General features: G+C 44.7%; 1 protein-coding gene across 4 annotated transcripts in view; it reads right to left on the bottom strand.

Annotated features, from left to right (window-relative positions):
* The window catches only part of ptprea (protein tyrosine phosphatase receptor type Ea), a 130,554-nt gene that overhangs the window by 35,497 nt on the left and 71,283 nt on the right, over positions 1-23,774 (bottom strand). The gene's annotated exons all lie outside the window — the stretch shown is intronic.

Genomic DNA, 23,774 nt, shown 5'->3' with positions numbered 1-23,774 from the left:
TTGTATGTGCTATTTTTTTTAAATCATGATATGTATGAATCAATACATATGTACATACATACATATTATTTTTAAAGCGAACACTTTTAACTCAAATATTTGCTTCTGGGGGTCCTTGACATGAAAACGTTTGAGAACCACTGATATACATACGTTTAAAAAAAAAAAACAGTTAGGATTTAGAAGACACAAATTGCACACATTTTCATGATTTTTAAAATATAGCAGATATACAAGCTCATAGTGCGGCACTCGGTTCCGTGCTATGAGCTTGTAGATCTGCTATTTTTGAATAGCCAAAGAAATCTAAAATGACAGAGCTGCGTTCAACATGTCGCAATGTGAGGTGTTGTGACCCTGTAAATCTGCTTTTGGCTCATTAGTGTCATGAGCCAAAAATAGGGTTCATTCAGCCACTTCCAATAATATAGAAGTGGCTTAAAATGAACAGCAAGTATTGTGCAATGCAGCATAATGACGTGCTGCTTGCTGTGACTTCCAGTGTTTGGCCTGTCATCGTGACAAGGCTGTCCTCTGCTCCACCCCCACAGGGTGTACACTTCCCATTTCCTGATGAGGGCACAGTGACACACATCCACCCCACACACACATTTAACACACACACACACACACACACACACACACACACACACACACACACACACACACACACACACACACGCACGCGTCATACATGACACATGTCCTTCGTTGCCAGTAGCCATCTAGGCTCCACACAACCAAGCTGGACCCCCATATATGAGAACTTTAAGACCCTGCAATCCATGTTACCGACTTGTTTTGACCAGTGGTGTAAAGTAACTATAAGTACATTCACTCAAGTACTGTACTTAAGTTCAATTTTGAGGTATTTTTTGTTTTACTTTACTGAAGTATTTCCAATTTTCAGTACTTTTACTTCTACTCCACTACATCTCAGAGGCAAATTAGCTACTTTTTACTCCACTACAATTATTTGAAAACTTTAGTTACTAGTTACTTTGTAGATTTTGATTATCGTTACAAAACATACATTAACCACTTCAGCCCTATATGCATTTGAAAATAGCAGATCTACAACGCGTCACATCTATTTTCACAATTTCTCAAAAGTTTCTTCTTCTTTTTTTACATTCATGGATTTTTATTATATTTATTTTACTGAAATTCTTTTGAGACATGTTTGCTTTTTTACTTCTGGATTATTATCTTTTTAATTTTTTGAAATATGAATTCAAAAACAGTAGGAAACATACATAAAAGGGGATATTTAGTCGCAAACCCACTGTATAGGAAATACTGGACTACTAGGACATATTATGTAGAACTATGACATAGGCCTGTTGAGGAAAACTCAACATACTCAAACATATTCAAGCATACATATTCATTCATATATTCACTGTTGATCGTCTGTACATATATTCATTCATATGTTCACTGTTGATTGACATCTAACCAAACCAAATGGACCCTTGTATACTCTCAGAATTATCCTTGACATAAACAAAAGTTCAAGAACCACCGTAGTAGCCTCATGTCAAACATCATCACACTGTAATGCTCCCCAACGGCCACAAGATGGCAGAATACTCTAACTGTAAAAGTATGCCTCAACAAGGCTCCATTGAGAAGAAAATCTTCCCCCTCAAAAAAGATCAAATCCAGTCTGAAGGGGGATTCAAAAGCGACCGGAGCATTTTCATCTTCTAGTTGTGGTGGAAGGGGAGGGGGAAAAACAATGAATATTCCCAATGGGATCAAAGGCGGATTACAAACAACATTAATATCAATATCCTCCCACACAATACAGCATTCAAGCATCTCTCTAGTCTAAGTACTGATGAAGCGTATGTCCCTCACTGACCTTATGAAGCCTCAGCTCATTTGTTTTCATCTGCTGATAATGGCACGTTTTATCAACAATCCTACGCTTAAACGATATTTTATACGTTGGTGGGCAAGCGGGAATAGCCGATCTACAAGCTCAAAACGTGTTGCGCTGCGTTCTGAGATTGTTTTGAGATTGTTCGGCTATCTTCAGTCTTTGTGATGAAGTACATTATCACTATGCTGAGGGTCTTAGTGCTTGAACAGACAGCACAGCACAAAAATAGTAGATCTACAGGCTCACAACACATCAGCTATTAAGTATAAATCATGCATAACTCTAACCCCCAACAGCTAAATCTAACCTCTAAATGACACATTTCTTTCAACCATAAAACAACCATTTATCTTATGAGGACTAGGAAAATTATCCTCCTAATGTCTATTTCTCACATTCTACTATACTAGAACTTCTACTATATACACTTAGCCCACACACACACACACACACACACACACACACACACACACACACACACACACACACACACACACACACACACACACACACACACACACACACACACACACACGGGAAGAGCAGATATGGGGGATGTAATCACTATCTGACACTGATCCAACAGTATAGATGGGACAGATCAATGAGATATCACATGGCTCCCTCTTCACTCCCTGGTGACACCAACCCCCCCCCCACCAACACATGTACTGTATATATGCTGGGATGCAAGCACGTGCACGCACATACACACACACACCAAAATATATCCACATACACAAGCATACGTATACGCACGTATGCATGCATTGGGTGGCCAGGCACACACTGCAGGCATAATATACGCACACACACACACACACACACACACACACACACACACACACACACACACACACACACACACACACACACACACACACACACACACACACACACACACACACACACACAACCGCACATACTGTCCATGCATTGACGGGCAAGCATACACTCATACGCACACACACACACACACACACACACACACACACACACACACACACACACACACACACACACACACACACAATGCACATTTGTGGGCGGGCACACATGCACACCACACATATTAACATGTGTGTGCGCATATACTTGCATGGGTGGGTGGGCAGACTGGGCACACACACACACACACACACACACACATGAGATGCACATGTGTGTGCGCAGACAAAAAGTGTGGGCGCACATGTAGGGACTCTGACACATAGATGCATGTTTGCATGTGTGTGCACAGACACGCACACACGCGCACATGCACACACACACAAACACGCGCACACACACACACACACACACACACACACACACACACACACACACACACACACACACACACACACACACACACACACACACACACACACACACACACACACACACACACACACACACACACACACACACACACACCACCCCCACCAGCTGCAGCAGCAGATTCATCCTAAGCCCCGTATATTCTCAGCCACCCGCCAAGAGTCTCAGGTGGATGAATGCAATCGCTCTCTCATTTACTCCAGCTAGGAAAAAAACTCAAAGGAGGGGAAATATGAGAGAGAGAGAGAGAGATGGGGGGTTGGGGGGTCTCTCTCCCATCGATTCCACTGTTTGAGCATGCAGAGAGGGGCTTCTCCCATTGATCTAAGCGGTGGCCAGGCTTGCCTTCGTTTCCTCTTAAATAAGCAAGTGATATCTCAACACAAACAAGGCCTTGTTGTTGTGTTTAAAAATAAATAAATAAATAAGAGGAATGAGCCATTTGCATTCACGAGTAACATAACACTGAACGCTGCTGCAGCCACACACAGCCTCCACTGTGACCCTGTGCTGAAGAACAGCAGACTTAGCACTTATACAGTCTCTGCAAGGCTGCAGGTGTGTGTGTGTGTGTGTGTGTGTGTGTGTGTGTGTGTGTGTGTGTGTGTGTGTGTGTGTGTGTGTGTGTGTGTGTGTGTGTGTGTGTGTGCGCACGCGCGTACGCACGTGTGAGTATGTGAGTATGTGTGTGTGTGTGTGTGTGTCTGTGTGTGTGTGTGTTTTCAATTGGTCTGTGTGCACACTAAAATCCTCAGTGTTAAATTAACTTGTGTCAAGTATTGTCAAAAAATAGCAGATCTACAAGCATTGGGAGCTTATACAGTAGTCTAGATCGGCTATTTTCATGTGACACTATAAAATGGCACTTAACCGGTTAAATTAACACTGAGGTTGTGTGTTGTTATTTTTTTTAAACTCTGTGGCCTTGCAGCTGCAGTGATAAGAATCCCCGGGGCCGACGCTTTAGTCAATGAAGACACTGTGTTGAATGGAGGAGGCTGGCATCATGCATGCCGCAGTGCCCTCTGCACTGGCACGGGCACCGGGCACTGTCCTGGACACCACAGCAATGCTTCTCAACGTCGGCTCCGGGGACCGCCAGGGGGTCCAAATGGACATTTAGCAGACGCTCTGAACCAGAGCGACTGACAAGTAGTGATGGGTCGTTCATGATCGATTCGTTCATAAGAACTAGTTCTTTGCCGTGAACGTGAACGAACCCGTTCACTTCCTGAAATTGTTACGTTCACGATTTCGTTCATGCCCCCCCTCCCCCCGTACACAGGAGGGCTGTTCCCGCGACAGACATACAGCGGTGCGGTTGTGTTGTTTTTCACTAGACAATAGCGCTACTGAACGAATCATTTGAACAGATCATTGCCGTGAACGTGAACGAAATCGTACGTTCACTGAAATCGTTCGTTCACTGAAATCGTTCGTTCACTGAAATCGTTCGTTCACTGAAATGAACTACTGACAAGGTAGACACATCAAATGCAGAGAGACAGAGTAGTGCCTCAGTAATCTAGGATCAAGCGTATAAACCAAGACTAAACAATTACTATCAAAATAACAATCTGTACACTGAAAAAAAACAAGCCTACAGTAAGTAACAAAAAACATGAGAACAAAATGACCAAGGTAAGTCTGCATGGTCGTCATAACTAGGTCAAGTGCTCTACGGGCTAAGGTGGAGACTGAAGAGGTAGATCCATACGGGTCTGTAATGTAACTCTCAGTTGAAATAAGCAGTGAGGATTTTACAGTGTGGGGTCTCAGAGATAAAAGATGGTGCTGTATCAAATGGGGGGGGGGGGGTCCGTGGCCTAATATATATCACACTGGGGGTCCCTTAAAATAAAAAAAAACAGGTTGAGAATCACTGCACCAGAGGAATGTGGAGGGAGCTGCATGCAGAGGACCCCAGGCTGCATGGGACTCACTGCAGCCCAGGCTGAGATGCAGCAGAAGGTCTGGGTCAATAATCTCTCCTGGAGCGATTAATAAAGCCTGACGTGCCAAGACTCCCTCTCCCCTCTCCTCTCCTCCACGTGGGGGGAGGCCTGTGAGAGAATTCTAATGAGAGGAGGAGGAGGAGGAGAAGGAGGAGGCGCAGCACCCCCCCAAGCCTACCCTTCTCACACCTCTCCTCCTCTTCAAGGCCGACTCCCCTTCTCCGTACCTCGCTTGTGTAAATGTCACCGGCTGTGAGCAGAGGGGGGGAGGCAGCCATGTTTCTTAGTGACTGTGTGTGTGTGTGTGTGTGTGTGTGTGTGTGTACGTACGTGTGTGTGTGTGTGTGTGTGTGTGTGTGTGTGTGTGTAACACTGCATCTACACCAGACTTTTCAAAGCGTGCGTATGCGTGGAATTTGCTGCATGCGTACAGTGCGTTTGGAAAGAACCAATTGATATCAATGATGCCGGCTACACCAGGCGCGCGGATACACGAGCCCCGCAAACGCAGGCTTTACAGCCACACGCACACACGCGCATATACGCACAGCACACACACTTTTAGATCCAGTCCTATTTTAAAGCCTGCGTATGCGGGACTCGCGTATGTTACTTCCTTGCCTGGTGTAGCCTGTATCATTGATATCTATTGGATCTAAACAAACGCGGTGTACGCGCCACGCATACGCTTGCTTTGAAAAGTCTGGTGTAGATGCAGCGTTAACCGTTAAAATAGGACTGGATCTAGTGTGTGTGTGTGCGTATATGCGTGTGCGTGTTGCTTTGAAAAGTCTGGTGTAGATGGTGTGGGTGTGTGTGTGTGTGTGTGCGCGCAGTGCGTGTACAAAAGTCAGCGTGAGAGCGCCTTGAGGTTATTTGCAATGTGGGAACACACTGACGGTATAATGTCAGGGACTTTCCGTTGCCCTGTCCTTTGTGTGTAGCTGCCTTTGTTTGTTTGTTAGTTTGTTTGTTTGTTGTTCCGGGATTGAGTGAGAACGTCCTGGAGCTTCAGCGTCGTCATCATTACATCGTTGCCCTTTCTAAAAAAAAGGCCTCTCCAAACTCCACCCTCCCTCCAACCTTCCAGAGACCCTCCTTCATGCAGTCACATCCTCCACGTCCCCAAGCCCCTCGCCTCCCTGTGGGGAATATCCCTCTCATAACTATAAATACTCTCGCTTTCCATCCCTGCGGATATCCGGTCTTTTCTCTCTCTCTCTCTCTCTCTCACTCCCCCCCTCCATCCCCTCTCTCACTCTCCTTGTATAGTCTCTCACTGTCTGTCCAAACGTCAACACAAACAAACAAACAAGCCAGATTCATTGGCCGCCCCAGATTGACCACTTTCACCACCCTGTGACCTTATTTTTGTTATTCACTAGTCACTATAAGTGGATAAACCATTGGTATTAGTCACTCTTTGCATCGTGGGTCAAACTGTGGGCAAAACAGCTTCCAGTGTCTTGTGTGTTCATTCTTGTCTTGTCTATTGTCCTTCCTGTGTTGCCAGATTTTGCGAGAGAAATAAGCAACCAGGTCTAAAAAAACAAGCCCAAAAGAAGCTTTGTTTAGACAAGCTACAAGCTCACAACGCGTTGCGTTGCGAGGCAAGGCGTTGTAAGCTTGCAGACGGGCTATTTTCTAAACAAATCTTAATTTTTTTGGGACAAATTTTGAATATTTTTGAAACACAAATCTTGTAGGCCTATGGGGAACATTTTCAGATGGGGGTCCGTGGACAAACATATTAATTTGACATGAAAATGTTTGAGAACCACTGTTTTAAACAACATTTAGGAAACAAGCCCAAATAAGCAACTACACTTTACAAACAAACCCCCCCAAAAAAAGCACAACCCGCAACTACCAATATTTACAAGCAACTTTACTGAAAAACAAGCCCAAAGTCGCTTATAATAAGCAGACATGGCAACAACGGTCCTTCCTCCATGCCGCACACAGCGGTCCCTCAAGCCAGTCAACCTGCCATCAGCTATGATGGAGACGGGTCATGGGAGATGTCATCGACGCGCAGCAAAGCTCCGAGGCGGTCCTTATATTCCCTGATGGAAGACATTTGGCACGTATAGCCTTGGGGAAGGGTATTGTCCCGGGCCAGTCTGTTAGTCGCCTGGTATGCATGCATGTCCCCTCAGTTACCCAAGCATATAGTGTGTTCTCTGTCTATCCTGGGCTGACAATAAGAGCCACAGTTTTGGCAGACACAAGGATGTCGTTCCCTGCAGAGACTAACTGCGGTAACGAGGGAAAAGAGAATTATTACCAAGACTAATAGCCTGCAATCTAGCCAAAACAAGTAAGCGTGTCATTTATCGCAGTGGTTCTCAAAGAGGGGTCCGGGGACCCCCAGAGGACGCTGAGGGGGTCCCCAGCAAAAACAAATATTATAGCAACAGCATTCACTTTAACCACTTTAACCTTGTATACATCGGCTAATTGAAAATAGCAGATCTATAAGCTCACAACGCGCTGCAATGTGACGCGTTGTGAACTTAGAGATCTGGCATCTCCGTACATCTCCACGCCGACGACACCCAACTGTATCTCCCACTAAAACCAGATAGCAACCTCACTGAAGCCCCTCCTAGACTGCCTCTCTGAAATAAAAACCTGGATGTCAAATAACTTTCTCATGCCTATTCGGCATCCCACACAAAACTAAAACACATATTAATTAAGGGGTCCTTGACATGAAAAAGTTTGAGAACAACTGATTTATCATAATCAACCACAAAAAAACAACCTGAGGACACCATGACAAGTTAATTTTTTTTTTCCTGTGCATAATATTTGAATATATCAGGCATTCTGTTTAAAAACTGTGATCACCATATGGTCCCAAAAAAAGACATCTGAAAGCGTGGAACGCAATTGGAAGTGACAAAGTTACTTTCAACACAACTTTACATAACGGCCACAGTAAAAAAAGCAATCCCAGCATTGTGTGATGATAACAGTTGGTCTCCCCGTTGAACAGGTGCACCCGTACATCTGGTATGGATGAGTCAGACTCAGAACTCCCTGCTGATCTGATGTCTCTAAATGCCTGCTTTCTTCACTAAACACAGCGTGGTGTGGCTTTAACACACTTAAAATAGTTTATATATATATTTATTTATTTTTTATCCCCCAAGCTAGTCACGACTCCCACGTATACAGTCCCTGTCACTGCTAATCCTATACTGTTGGTTTTGGGGAGGGTGTAGTCAACCGTGGGTGTTTTTTTCCGATACACATGAAGTCATCAGCCGCTTCTTTCCCCCCCCCCCCCCCCCCCCCCGACAGTGAGGAGTTTCACCGGGAGGAGCAAAACGCAGGCGGAGGAATACTCCCCAGTTCTGCTCCCTGCTGAACAGTTGCCCCAACGAGCCTGTAGGAGTCGCTAGCGCAGCGACAGAGATTGGACCCCCCTGCCGGCTTCCTACCCGCTAACTGTGCTAATTGGAGCGTACGGCTAACCCTGTCGAGAACCCCGGTCTCCACGTGTGTGGAAATGTATAAGTAAGTAAGCTTTACCGAGCCAGATGGCCTATAGGACGAGAGCCTATCCCGTCTCTGTGGTGGCTTGATGTAGCTTGAAGTACAAGTGCACACCGTGGACATGACGCTAGTATGTCGCAGGGACTTATACCCCCAATCCAACCCTTGATGCTGAGTGCCAAGTAGGGAGGCATTGGGTCCCATTTTTAAAGTCTTTGGTATGACCCAGCCGAGGGAATCGAACCCCGACTTACGAATCTCTGGGCGGACACTCTAACCACAAGGAATTGTATGCATGCAGGCCCACAAATACATTATGTATCCACAAACACACGCACACGCACACACACACACACACACACACACACACACACACACGTGCAAATGCATACAGAATAATCCTCAGCCTCTCACATTACACAGAGGAAGAGAGAACAGCTCAATATACAAAAGCCATTTCAAGAGAGCAAGCAATTCTACTGTTCTTTCCCCGGCTCCAAACATCAAACAGCGAGCCGAGTGGATGTGTTCACTCACTGTCACACTCGTGTCTGTCGCAGTTTGAAAAACCCAGAGCTTAGAGACGTTTGCTTCTGTTTGACAGCTTCATTGTTTCAGCGGGATGAGACCGCCGTCCCTGTGGAACCGTGTTATTGTGAAACCTCCCTCTCTCGCTCTCTCTCTTGCTATTTTTCCTTCAGCTGTGTTTAAAAAAAAACACACTACAGTGACATGATGACACTCCCCGCTTGTCTCCGCTATTGTCTTGCCTCTGACTCGACAATTAGCCTCTGGAGCCACATCGTTAAGGGGGGGGACAAGCTTAGACTTTAAAGGCTAATTTATGCTCCACCACACAAGGGTGTTGCGTGTCGGAAATAGCCAACCTAAAAGCTTATGGTGCGTTCACGCGGGCAGATAAAAAGATACATGCTACCATTCATTTTCAATGGAAACCAGCGACATGAAGATACAAAGATACAGCCAACGTTTGTAGCTGTAGCTCTAGCGACAAAGATGCAAAGTTACACATTCAAGTTGAGCTGGGTTCAACTTCCAGATACAAAGATACAAAACTACAACTATAGCTCCGATGTCCGCACGTTTGATGACGTCAACGACCGCGTTGAGCAATACAGATACAAAGCGACAAAGATGCTGTGTATCTTTTAATCTGCCCGTGTGAACGCACCACTAACATCTAAGTGTTGGCTTTTGGTGAGAAGAAAAAAACATGACGTCTGCTAGTATTGTGTGTGTTCCCTGCCTTTCTGTTCTGTTGAATGTGGTTTGTCTGTACACCGTGTCTCTCGGTCTCTTCAGATACATCAGCTATAGGTTAATTTGGGAAAAGAAAAACAAGCTTGGGTGAATGAGCAGTTTACTGTAGGTGCAGGCGGGCTTCCAAATCTAGCGCTATGGGACTGTTTACCCTCCAGGCCACAGGCTCATCTGTAAGACTCACAACACTCGTTAGGGGCCATGTTATGTTACATGGGGTGAGAAGTAAATTAAGTACATTTACTCAAGTACTGTACTTAAGTAGAATCTTGAGGTGCTGTACCTTTACTAGGATAAGGATAATTCCTTTTAACAGGTCGTTCATGAAAGTCCTTGCGGTCTTGTTTCCAATGAGAACCTGTGAGCAATTAGGGGTTAAGAGTCTTGCTCAGGGACACATTTAATTTCATCGACACATATGCTGACCTGGCCTGGAATCGAACCTGGGGCAACCAGGGCCTCTGGCTCCCTAGGCAGGCTCACTAACCATTCAGCTATGGCCGCCCCTACTTTACTTGAGTATACATATTTTTCCAATACTTTATTACTTCTACCCCAAGTACATCTCAGAGGCAAATATGGTACAGTATGAATAGCCACTGTTTGAAGAGACTCTGCCTCCAGGGTCTCTCTGTTCCAGGGTCATTGGTTTGCCCAGCATTGGGTCTCTGTGCCTTGGTGCTCTCTCTCTCTCTCTCATGCCTATGGGGAGGTACGACGTGTGCAAAGTAAACCTGGGCTGGGTTATAGCTATTTAAAGGACGGTGTGAACTACATTCACAGGCTTGACAAGGGGGAGCGGAGCCTGCAGGGCCCATCTGCTGGCATTGGTACAGTACTGTCGCTGAAACCTCGTATCTCCCATATTTCAACTTTGTAATGTTTTTCTTTCCTGTAAATTGATGTCCTAGTTCGTCACACAAGAGTGTCGCAAAACAAAAGTAGCGAAAATAGCAGATCTACAAGCTCACAACACGTCGCGATGCGACGCGTTGTGAGCTTGTAGATCTGCTATTTTCAATATGTGTTTAAAGTTTTCTTTATAATAATAATAAAAAAGGAACGTTTTGGACATGCAAGGTTTCCAACCCGACAGCAATGGTACAGTCTGCTGCTAACTTTTCTCTCACATTGCCATTGGGTTCGACGAGGCGGACAATGTCACTCTCTTTAGCACTGACATAGCACTGGCAATGACATTGAAGTTTGAATATCTGAATGAATGCGTTTGAGTGACGGAATGAAGCTCTTTGCACGGAGAGACACACTTTGCTTAACCCATTTTGGGCGGGATTTGTAACTTGTAACTATTTGTAACTATACCTTTCAATATGGGAACCCCTTTTGGGGTTCTTGTTGCTATGTACAGTATATAGCAACATACATTTGTTGTAATTTTTTTAATACATATTTGAAGTTTTTCAGAAAACCTTTTTAGAATCGGGTCTAAATGGGTTAAAAACCTGCTTTCAACTGTTTTGAACCTATCTATCTATCTACAGTATGTATCTATTTACATTACAGTCATTTAGCAGACGCTTTTATCCAAAGCGACTTATGATAAGTGCATTCAACATAGGTAGGCAAGAAAACTACTAATCACCATAAGTCTTACAGTAAGTGCTTTCTCTTCTAAAACAAGCAACTAAGAGTATACTTAGCGCTAAGGTAAAAGTGCAATATATCAGCTACCTACTTTCTTAAACAGATGAGACAAATAGGAAAATCAAATGCGCAAGAGCTAAAACAAATATGTGTATCAAGGATATCAGATAGATCTTTCTATCAGATAGATCTATCTATCTATCTATCTATTAGTACAATCCTTTTAGCAAAACGTTTGACTGTAGTACCTGTACTGTTAACAATCTTGTTAATAAAGTATTGCATCCATCCATCCTAGCGTCCCTGTTTTTGGACATGTCATTATTATCAAAAGCAGTATTTTTCACAAATTTCCCAAAATAGTGAAAACAGCCGATCTACAAAACCTGTACGTTTTTGCGAACTGTTAATAAAGTATTCAATCAATCAATCAATCAATACAAGCCCACAATGGGGTCGCGATGCCACCCGTTGTGGGCTTGCATATCGGCTATTTTCACTATTATGCATCCTAAGGCTCTGTGTGGTTAACATTGGGAGCAGAGTGGGCTCGGTGGGACCATGCTGGCTAAGTGGGCAAACACTACAAGGTGCTACATTCTGTGCTACATGCACACCGCTGTTTCTGCACAATGCGTTCCCATGGCAACCGGGAGAAACCAGCGGCACTGGCTGCCACCGCCACACTGGCTCTTGTGGGATGTCGAGCATGCCCGGTCTATTCAAGTCCAGAACACACGCACAGACACACGCACGCACATACACGTTTGTATTACCATATTTGTGAGGACATCAACATATTAGGAAGGCGATTTTATGGATGCCACTTGATTGATTAGTTTAGGCTTTGACCATTGTTTGCCATTTTTAACCCTAACGCCAAAATAGCCAAATCTACAAGCTCACAATGCATGTGACGCGTTGTAAGCTTGTAGATCGGCTATTTTCCCCAGTGCAAAACTAGTAAAGTATAACCCCTAAACCCCACCTGTAAATACCTAATCCTAATCTGAATATTTTCCTAATTGTAAACCGAACTCCACAAATCAGTTTTAACCATAAAATAACCAATGTCTCTTGTGAGGATTAGGAACATTGAAGATGACTCAACTTCTACTATACATGTGGGGACATACTATGTCAGGTCTTCCCACTGTAGCCTGGAAACCAGACAAATCTGTCACAGCTAAAAAGAAAAATGAGCCCTGGGCAGATTGGTCTGGCACTCCTCGGTTTGAATTACATTTGGCTCACTCCAGAGTTATGGGATGATCAATGGACATGTTTTGTTGTGACGTTTGAATCTGTTTGTAAACCGCCCCTTGGAACACAGAAGTTCCAGACTAATATCTAACGCAGTGATATTAGTCTGGGCCATGCCAGGCTATTTCCACTGGGCTCAGGAGACTGATGGGGCGGGGGGGGAGGGGTTCAGTATTGCATTCAAGCAGAAGGCTATTGCAGAACGTGACCCCTGCCGACCCTGCAGTGTGACTCGGACTCGGTGCAAAGTGTTTGGCAATAAGGATTAAGAGGTCCAGGCGTGGTTCTGCCCTCGAACCACCCATGCTCTAGATGTGACAAAAAACATCATGAATGACGGGCGATGATGACATCGAGAAATCACTGCTGAGTGTCAGCCTATAAGACAGTGGTTCCCAAACCTAAGGGCCGGGGCTCTGAAAATTCACGCGGCCCACCCTTACTTAAAGTCATCAGTGGTCAGAAAAATGCAATCTGACCACTTATCAGTCATCAGTGGTCAGTCACCTTCGGACCACCCGAGACGTGACAAATCATCCTGGATGACGACGGGTGATGACATCTAGATATCTAATCTGTCAACATAAGTATTTTTCTATTCCCTCCGAGGACTCTTGAAAACAGAGATACACCACTGTGTTGATTTGGTTCCAACAAAAAAAAAGAAAGCCACTGACCCCAGAGATAATTAAGTGCTAAAGAAAAATCTGATTCTCTCATGGGAGCTTTTATAAAAAAAAAAAAACCCTGACCAATCATCACGGTGGATAAGCCCCCCCGCACACCGCAGGAACTCTCTCCCTCCGCAGTGTCTCACAACTCCCACGTTCCCACTACTAAAGCACCATTGTCACAAATCCCACCTCCGCAACCTCTGTGCCGTTTGCCAACACTACCCCCCCCACCATCCCCCCTCCCTCCCTCATTGCTGTCAGGCAGAAACCTTGTATCTCTGATCAACATTTAACCCATTAAAACCCGGGAGAGGCATCTGTGTCATTTTAGATTTAGCTATACTGTATATATACTGTATATAGCAACGTATGTTTTTTTCAGAAAACAGTGGTCCTCAGAAATAGCAGATATACAAGCTCACAACGTGGCATGCTTGAAAAATCTTGAAACTGTTGGAAACACTTTGAATAATTCAGAACTTTTAACACAAATCTTTTCTTCTGGGGGGGTCCCTGGCACAAAACATTTTCCAGATGAGGGAGGGGGGTTCCGCAGCCAAATACATATCATTTTGGGGGTCCTTGGCACAAAAGAGTTTGAGAACTACGGATTTAGATGGCATCTGTAGAATCGGCCTCTGGTCTTTACTATTAACAAGACCTTGTGATTAAATCTACAAAGGTTCCATTGGAACACACAGGTTTTTTTCCCCTCCCATTTCCTGAAAAGTATCAGTTTGTGGACATACAAGGTTTCCAGCCTGCCAGCGCCCTGCTCCTTGCCTTGGGAGCGTTGTCATTAATCAGGTGGTACTGTACCTGGATTCTTCCCAGGGTGCTCAGACACCGTGGCATTGGTAATGACCTTGGAGACCCAGCAGGCTCTGCTCTGCAGTGTCAGCCCCTCCACTACCTCACCGGGAACAATGTAGCAAAGAATGTACCGTCCCTCCGCAGAGAGCCATGGTGAGACAGTAAGGCATGTACTACTGTGTGTGTGTGTGTGTGTGTGTGTGTGTGTGTGTGTGTGTGTGTGTGTGTGTGTGTGTGTGTGTGCTTGTATTACTATACTTGTGAGGACCGTATGTCCCCACAAGTATAGTATACTTTGAGGATACATTGAGGACTCTAGCAGGAGCACTTTCATCCAATGCCACTTTGACTACACATGCACCTCATATTGTACCATAGCACCACAAAGGCCTTAAAACAAGGCTCCAGACATCCCAAAACAAACTGGTAAGACTAATTCTTGGCCTTACATCTACAACTCATCTAACCCCTGCTCATTTTGCTAGGGTAGGATGGCTCAGGGTTGAGGACAGAGTACAGCAACTTGCAATGGTCTACAAGATACGCTACACCAGTGCTTCTCAAACTTTTTCATGCCAGGGACCCCCAAATTGATATACATTTGGCCGGGGACCCCCATCTGAAAATATGTTGCGCCAGGGACCCCCCAGAAGCAAAGATTTGTGTTAAAATGTTCCCTTTAAAAGAAATATATTCAAAGATTTGCACAGATCTTCAAGATTTTTCAAAAATAGCAGATCTACAAGCTCATAGCGCGGCACTCGGTGCCGCACTATGAGCTTGTAGATCTGCTATTTTTGAATAGCCAAAGTATAAAAGGTTAAAACTATTGTGATGATATTTTCACACATTTTGCTGGGGACCCCCTGGAACTCCCTCAAGGACCCCTGGGGGTCCCCGGACCCCACTTTGAGTACCAATGCGCTACACCACAAAGACTGTAGATCAGATATTTTCATCTCTAGGGTTAAAAGTTAAAAGTAAAATGACATTCATAAAACCACGGTCTTAAAATGTTGTCCTCACAAGTCCAGTAATACAAACGTGTGTGTGCATGTGCATGGGTATGTGAGTGCATGTGTGTGTGTGTGTGTGTGTGTGCGTGTGTCACATATACAGTGTGTGCATGTGTGAGAGTGTGAGAATAATGTGTGTGAATGTTGCTGTGTGCAGGTGCAATGCGTTTGCCAAAGGCTGAGAGAGAGAGAGAGAGCGAGAGAGAAAGAGAGAGAGAGAGAGAGAGAGAGAGAGAGAGAGAGAGAGAGAGCGAGAGAGAAAGAGAGAGAGAGAGCGAGAGAGAGAGAGAGCAAGAGCGAGAGAGAGAGGGGTCATAAACATTGTTAGCCGCTGTCAACTCCACCGTGCACTGTTGTTGCTACGTGCACTGTTCTTACGTGCACTGTTATACGTGCACTGTGTACAGCTACCACGGCGGCTGGCCAAAAACATCCTGTTCACCAGGAAACTGCTGCTACCGTCTGTGACCCCGCACGACCGGCCATTAAGCAGCCTTCATGCAGGACCCAGCGCTTGTTGTAGCAGCTCCACGGTTGTTAACAATTACATTGGTATGAGACGTGAGGTCTACTGTATAGGGGGTCTACTGTAACAGGGGGTCCGGGACCCCTAGGTGGTCCTCAGAGATACTTACAGGGGGTCTGTCAAATCTATGTGAGATAGAACATTTTCTCTCCCTACCACTTGAACCCCAGCATCCGTATTCTGGGAGCGAACATTCACAGAAAATAGCCGATCTACAAGCTTGTAGATCGGCTATTTTCGGTGAAGAGGTTTGTTGTAAAGGCCAAATGTCAAGTTTACTAAGTATTGAAGGGTGGTTAAATGTCTGGAAAAATACACATCAACATGAATCCAAAATAATAAAAAGTGTGTAAATAAACAAAAAAAAACAATAGTCTATGATTTTTCATACAATATGTAGTAGGGGGGTCCTTGCCTCGCGTAGTCAGATATATATATCATTGCGTGGATATGAGTCTGGTGCTTCTATGAAGAAGCTTTTTTTCCAAGGGGGCGGGATCAAAACAATTGCTCTCGACGCAATTGGTTAGACCTACAACCAACTACCAATTCTACCAGTCTCCCATATTTGAATACTGGGCCCTGATTGGTCAGCCCAGACTTCGGGAGCAGGAAATGGATTCACAACGGAGCGGTGCCAGACCCAAATTTTTTTTTTGCACTGGCAGATTCGTCTGCTCCCAGGCTAGGGGGGTCCCTGCTGTCTGTCAGCTAGGGGGTCCTTAGCCTGAAAAACCTTGAAGACCCCTGCTGTAGGCCTATGTGGTTTCCAAACAATGGGTCAAGAAAGACCCATTTTTATGGGTCACGAGAAAATATCATTTTTTAAATCTATTACAAAAACATTTTTTCAAATGAATTTCTGAACATTTCTGGACAAAATGAAAGCCATATTACCGCCAGAAAGCGTCTCTCACATGAGCGCGTGTAATATAAATACGTAGGTATGGCGTTTACGGCATTTGAAAGCTACCGTCAGATTCTTGTGACGCATGGAGACCAAGCCCATAATTGGAGGGTAAATATTGACTCCAATCCGTGGCTTCATGCTAGCAGCACACAGCATGTCTGGGCTTAACGCTCTGGCTCACTGACTGTTTGAACAAATGTGGTTTAGGCTGTGTGTGTGGTCGTGTGCGCACAGTTATGTGTGGGAGTTTGTGGGAGTCTGTGTGTACTGTATACTTGTCTCTGCACGCGCGCGTGTGTGTGTGTTTGTGTGTATATTGGGCACGTGTGTGCAATCAATGCTAGCGTCAGAGTCAGTTAATATTTCTCTGCAGAGGCACTAGGGCATTTAATCTCTTGTGATCTCCTGATTTATATGACTACATAGGCATGTGCGCGCACACACACACGCATAGTGCCTGCTAGCAATTGGCATGCAAAACCACATTGCTTATAGCCACACCACACACAGCCTGGCATGAAACGCGCACGCGCACACGCACGCACGCACGCACGCACGCACGCACACACACACACACACACACACACACACACACACACACACACACACACACACACACACACACACACACACACACACACACACACACACACACACACACACACACACACACACACACACACACACACACGTTTGTATTACAATACTTGTTATGAGTACATAAACATTTTAGGACAGCACCAAAAGTGCCCCAAAATAACTTGGAAAAATAACAGATCAACAGTCCAAGCTCACAACGCATATCAGCTATTAAATATAAATCAAGCACTAGAAAAAGTGCTCCTCGGAGCACAGGTCTCCGCCAGGTCAGGTAGGCTATTGTGGCCTCTTGGTGGCGCTATAATAAGCCAATGTGAAAAGGGTGCCATTTGTTCTTAGGCCTTGCACGACAATTGGACCCTCACTGCATTCATGATTTGAGGCATTTTGTTAAAAACATTTGTTTTGCTAAATTAGACCTGCTGGAGGCGCTATAACCTGCCAATGTTAAAAGGGTGGCATTTGTTCCTCAACATAGTGTGAATGTGCGTGCAAAGTTTGAGCGCAATTGGACGTTGCGTTCATGATTTGCGGAATGTTGTTGAAAACAAGCCAATAATGCAAACTTTAGATGTCAATCTTTACCAATCAGTATGGAATATGAAAAATCAAACACATCCGTTGTGATCACATGACTATAGAGATCATGTGTACCGATTTGCGTGAAATTTGGATAAAATTGGAAGGAGTAGTATAAAAAAATGTGTTTTACATAAGTCTGCCTCCTGGTGGCGCTATAAAAGGCAGATGTCAAATCGGCCTGTTATTGCGCCACCATGAGGCTGATTTGAACATTTTCAAATGGTAGTTCTTCCTCAGCCTAATGGGAATGAGCGTGCAAAATTTCACGGAAATTGCATGCTGTGTTCATGATTTGAGGCATTTTGTTCAAAACGGAGCACTCCTGCAAACTTTGGAAGACATTTTTAGCCAATCAGGATGGAATATGAGAAATCTGAAAGACCAGTTTTGTTTAATGACTATAGAGATACTGTGTACTGATTTGCGTGATTTTTGGACAAAATCTGTAGGAGTACTGTCAAAAAATATGTTTTGCACAAATCGGCCTCCTGGTGGCGCTATAAAAGGCCCATGAGAAAAAAATCGGGCAAAGGTTCTGAATTGGCATCCAGGGAGTGTGTGTGCACAGTTTCGCTGCGATCAAGACAACGGTGCCTGAGATTAGCTGGTCACAGACGGACGGACACACACACACACGGACACACGGACGGACGGACGGGCGGACGGGGTGGAAAACATACTCTCTCGCCATGCCTTTCGGCCTGGCGGAGACAATAACTCTAACCCCAACAGCTAAATCTTACCTCTAAATGCCTTATCCTAACCATAACCCCAACCTGAATCTTTTCCTAATTGTAAGCCTAATTAACGAAAAACGTTTATCTTGGAAAATGGTCCTCACAATGTCTATTTCTCAAATTCTACTATACTTGTGGGGAACATTTGGCCCTCACATGTATAGTGACACACAAACACACAAACACACACACACACACACACACACACACACACACACACACACACACACACACACACACACACACACACACACACACACACACACACACACACTCTGAGGTCAGGGAATATAAAACGTCAGGTAGCATTCTGCTGGGGGGTCTATCATCCTGCTGGGTGTGGGTGGTGGGGGGGGGGGGGTCTATCATCCTGTTGGCGGGGGGGGGCTCTATCATCCACGGTGCAGGAGCCTCATCATCTCCTCCAGGCCTCTCACCTCCAGACCTGACACACCAGTCAACTCCGAGGCATCCATCATCTTCCCGCCATGACACCTCCGGGACTCACACCCCTCCTCCTCCTCCTCCTCCTACTCCTCCCCTCCCTTCAATTATTCAGCGGCAGAGCAATTACGGCGCCCGGGGAAAGGAAGGGGGGAGCGGGAGCGGCCGTGGCGGCGAGCGATTGAGCGGCTGACCGTCCACGCCCCGCCGTAATGCCCAGCAGCTTGTGGTGTATAAAGTAACGGAGCCATGCCATGTGACACATCTCATTAGCTTTGTCCGCCGCTCGCCGCGATTAGCGGCACTTTGTGCTGAGCAGGTACATGCATTAACACGGAGGAGAGAAGGACAGTGGTAGAATAAGAGCAAGAGAGCGAAAAGAGGGAGAGAAGATTGGTGAATGTGAGAACCGGCATTACGCTGAGAGCTTGACAGCTACATCTCAGCAAAAAAAAAGGATAAAAAATTGACCCTTAAGTGTCAACTTTTGACACTTTCTGGGTTGAATTAACCATGAGATATTGGTTGTGCAGAGGTGGTTTTCTTATGAGCCGTGATGTTGAGGGCACATCATTACTGTCACAGCAGGGAAACTGCTCAGGTTTCTCTCCAGTGACAGAGATCAACAGGAAAAGACAAACATTTTGTTCATTTTGTACGGATTGGCGCCTACGGGGTGAGCCGTCTAGAAGGGTGTTTGTTCGTATGATCTCCACAGGCCTGGTGCCAGCAGAGTGCCAGCAGGGTGCTACAGAGGCGGTGTTTGAAGAACTAAAAGGGGACGAAGTCAAGTATTCCCAGTTAAAATACAGATGGGTGCAATCCATGGAGGGAGGGAAAACATTTCGATTACACTGCATATCTGTAAAACAACAACAAAGACTGCTTCTCAAAAGTGCCCCCTCGCGTCCCCTCCAGTGCCAGGCCTGTATGTCCCCCAAATGTGTGTGTATCCGTGTGTATCATGTGTGTGTATCCGTGTGTAATTGTGTCCGTCCATCTGCGGCCAATCTCACAAACCACAACACCTATCAGGCTGCGACACATTCCTTGTGCACGCTGGCAGTAGGCCCGGGAAGTCAAAGTCCGCACATTTTTCACATTTCTGCGTGTGAATATTTTTCACATTTCTTTAGCGTCATAGCATAATTGCCTACAGTACAGTAAGTCACTTTTTGGTAAAATTGGCATGTTTGGCTCATCACTTCATTGTGCCTTATTGTCAGAATGCTTTTTACATTCCAAAATCACTTTCTGCATAAGTGCCTTAGGCAGAAAGTGATTTTTTAATCTTCTTTCCACGGAGACATTGTTTGTTTACATCCGCGTTGAAAAAATAATTCTGTGGTTCGTCAAAAAGACTCCAAATAAGGTAAAACCGCTGGCAGTGGCGGATGAATGAATTAATTAATAAATACCTGGCAATGAATGTGTTAACTGCTATGTGGTCAGATGGGTGGGCCGCAAACGCTTTTGAGATTTTCAAGTGGACCCTGATGAATAAAAAGGTTGAGAACCACATTGATCTGATCAATTTCACCACATATTATTTGTTAAGACAGACAAGAGACCGACAAGCTAAATAGAATGGGTTGGATCCTGCAGCCCTTAAACAGGACTAACAGCTGAATCCAGGATTCTCCAGGAAAGGCTTCGTTTTAGTGTGAGCGTGGCTGCCAACCAGAGATGATCCCCCTGGTGAGAGAGATCGTGGCAGCTCCATCTTTTATCTGTCATAATAAATGTTCCTGTGCAGAAATAAGCGGTAATTGAGAGTTGCCTGGGGGGAGTCACTTCACTCTGACAAAGTGGAAATGAAAAAAAAAAGCAACGTCACTCACTATAACCGTGATGATTCACTTAGCCTCCTGACCCCATGTTAACATTTGTTTAAACATCAGTGATGTGGCAGGGTAAACGGGGGGTGGGGGGGGGGGGGTGTTAACCACTTCAACCCTGGTGTTTCTATTTTGGGCATGTCAGTATACAGGTACAGTATAGGTGAAACTTTTCAAAAATGTTTTGCATTGTTGTGAGCTTGAAGACCTGCAATTTCTTGGGGGGGAAATGTTCCAGATTGTTTTTGTCATTTTGTGTAAAAGTTAGATTTTTTTTAAAAGTTATAGATATATTTTTTTAATTTAGAAAATAGGGCTCAAGTTGCTTAACTAGGTTCTTTTAGGCAGAAAACACCTAAAAGATATATTTTTGAAATTTAAATAATAGGGCTCCTCAAGTTGCTTAAACTAGGTCTTTGTTTGTGTCTCACGGACCCCCCAACCTAACCCAGACAGAGCTCCGACAGTCTCCATCCAGAGGAAATGTAGAGATAACCCCCCATAACCCTTATAAACCCCCCTGGACCACCCTGTGGCCCAACCCAGGTTTTCAGGATCTGCGCAGGATAAGACAACATCTCTCTCTCTCAAAAAACAAAATCCTTTCATTCTGTGAGAGAAGGAAAGGGAGGGTGGGATGGGGGTGGGGATGGCGGGGGGGTTGGTTAGCGGTGGAGAAACAAGTGATAAGCACTGCTGAGGGAGAACAAAAAGCCACTTGATTCTGAGGGAGAGAGGGGAGGCGGAGGAGGAGAGGAAAGGAGGATGGAGCAAAGATGACGAGACTTTCAGCCCCGATTCATACTTCGTCGCTTGGCGGTATCACGCGCCGAAAATAACCGACCTACAAGCTCACAGCACGGCGCGGAAGGGACGCACTATGAGCTTGTAGGTCGGCTATTTTCAGCGGAGGAGAGACGGAGACGTTTTTTGGCCAAATGCCGCTATATGCAGTGTGAAATCCTTTGCATGCTTTAGAAGTGGATGTGACAGTTAGATTTTATGCTCCTCCACATCGCGTTTCCCCCGGATTTAACGCCCAGGGAGGGGAGGTGAGGTCTTTATATTGCGAACTGCTGCCGTTGCCACAGTAAAGTGCTCTAATTGCACATGAAAACACACAGGACTCTCTTGTTGCTCTCTCTCTCTCTCTCTCTCACCGCCTCAACACGCGCCGACAAGAGGTCTTCACACAAACCACCAGAGGATCAAACCTAACCCTTATGTGCTTGACAAGCAGTGGTGGAAGAATTACGTTTTTTACTTACAAGCAGCGAAACCACGATATAAAAAAAATATTCTGTTAAAAAAAAAAGGACCTGTGTTCAAAGTTTACTTTTTTCCTTTATTGTTAAATTAGTTGTAGTTGTATTCTTGCTCTGTAAAGCACTTTGAGCTGCATTTCACGTCATGAAAGGTGCTATACAAATAACGTTTATTATTATTATTAAAAGTATAAAAGTATTTGCATCAAAATATACATGAAGTACCACAGTATAAGTACGCATAACGTTTTTTAAAAAGTACAACATAGGATTTGATTTGTTAATGTATGTTTTGCAATAATAATTATCTAAATCTACAAAGTAACTAGTGACGGAAGTTTTCAAATAATTGCAGTGAAGTAAATAGTATAAGTGCTGAAAATGGAAATACTCAGGCAAAGCAAGATTACCTCAAAGTTATACTTAAGTAGAGTACTTAAGTAAATGTACTTAGTTACTTTGCACCACTGCAAGAGGAAACAAAAGTGACTCTTATGTGTTTTGGTTATTATGTGTTTGACTGGGCTGTGGGGAAACAACATTGTCCGCATTCATATGCATGCTACAGTAAGTCTCTACAATAATGTTCCAGGTTCAAAATGACAGCCTTCCATAAGGAGTGAGTGACTTAAAGAGAGGAAGTGGAGTAATTAAGTCAACCTAACGTTGCACAACACCCACAATCCTCTTTCTCAGGCTCACAGGCCCCTGCAGTCAAAGTCGGGGGGCCGCACTTGGTTGACTAACCACTTAAACCCTATATACTTTGTTGACCCAGGGCTTTAGCCCCCCCCCCCCCACCCCTTTTCCCTCCTCTACACCAGTGGTTCTCAAACTTTTTCATGTCAAGGACCCCCTAAATTATATGTATGTGGCCGCGGACCCCCACCTGAAAATATGTTGTGCCAGGGACCCCCAGATGCAAAGATTTATGTTAAAAATGAAAAAAAAAAAAAAAAAAAAAGATTTGCACAAATTTCAAGATTTAAAAAAAATAGTATAAAATATGGATAAAGGGGTTAAAATGATTGTGACGCTTTATTAACTAATTTTACTGGGGACCCCCTGGTATGATAATGATAATTATAATGATTTTTTTTGGTATAGCACCTTTCCAAACAAAGTTACAAAGTGCTGCACAGAGCAAGGTTAAAAACAAGCACACATCCCCCCCAAGGACCCCTGGGGGTCCCCACTTTGAGAACCAATGCTCTTACACAACCACATATCTTTGCCCGAAAGTGAGCTAGTACAAGCTCACAACGCATTGGTACACGTAAGTGTGTGGGTCTGCCCTTTACACCAAATGTTCACCTATTATGAAAAGCCCCAGAGTAGTGGGGCGCAATAGGGTTCATTGATTAAGATTGTGTAACCCTGTTGTTAGTGGTTATTTGGGCTCGGCCTGAATTCTATAGGAATATGGGTCATTTGGAAAGGGGCCTCGGGGGCACTACAGTGAGCCTTATTGTCCCCTCTCTCCTAAGCAGGCTTGTCACACAAACAGGCCAGGACATACAGTACAGAACATGCACGCTATACAGTACGTGCAC

Source organism: Gymnoscopelus microlampas, assembly GCF_963454915.1.
Source record: "Gymnoscopelus microlampas genome assembly, chromosome: 14".
NCBI lineage: Eukaryota > Metazoa > Chordata > Actinopteri > Myctophiformes > Myctophidae > Gymnoscopelus > Gymnoscopelus microlampas.
The sequence above is the reverse complement of the archived record's forward strand: the minus strand, read 5'-3'. Positions and strand labels throughout refer to the sequence as shown.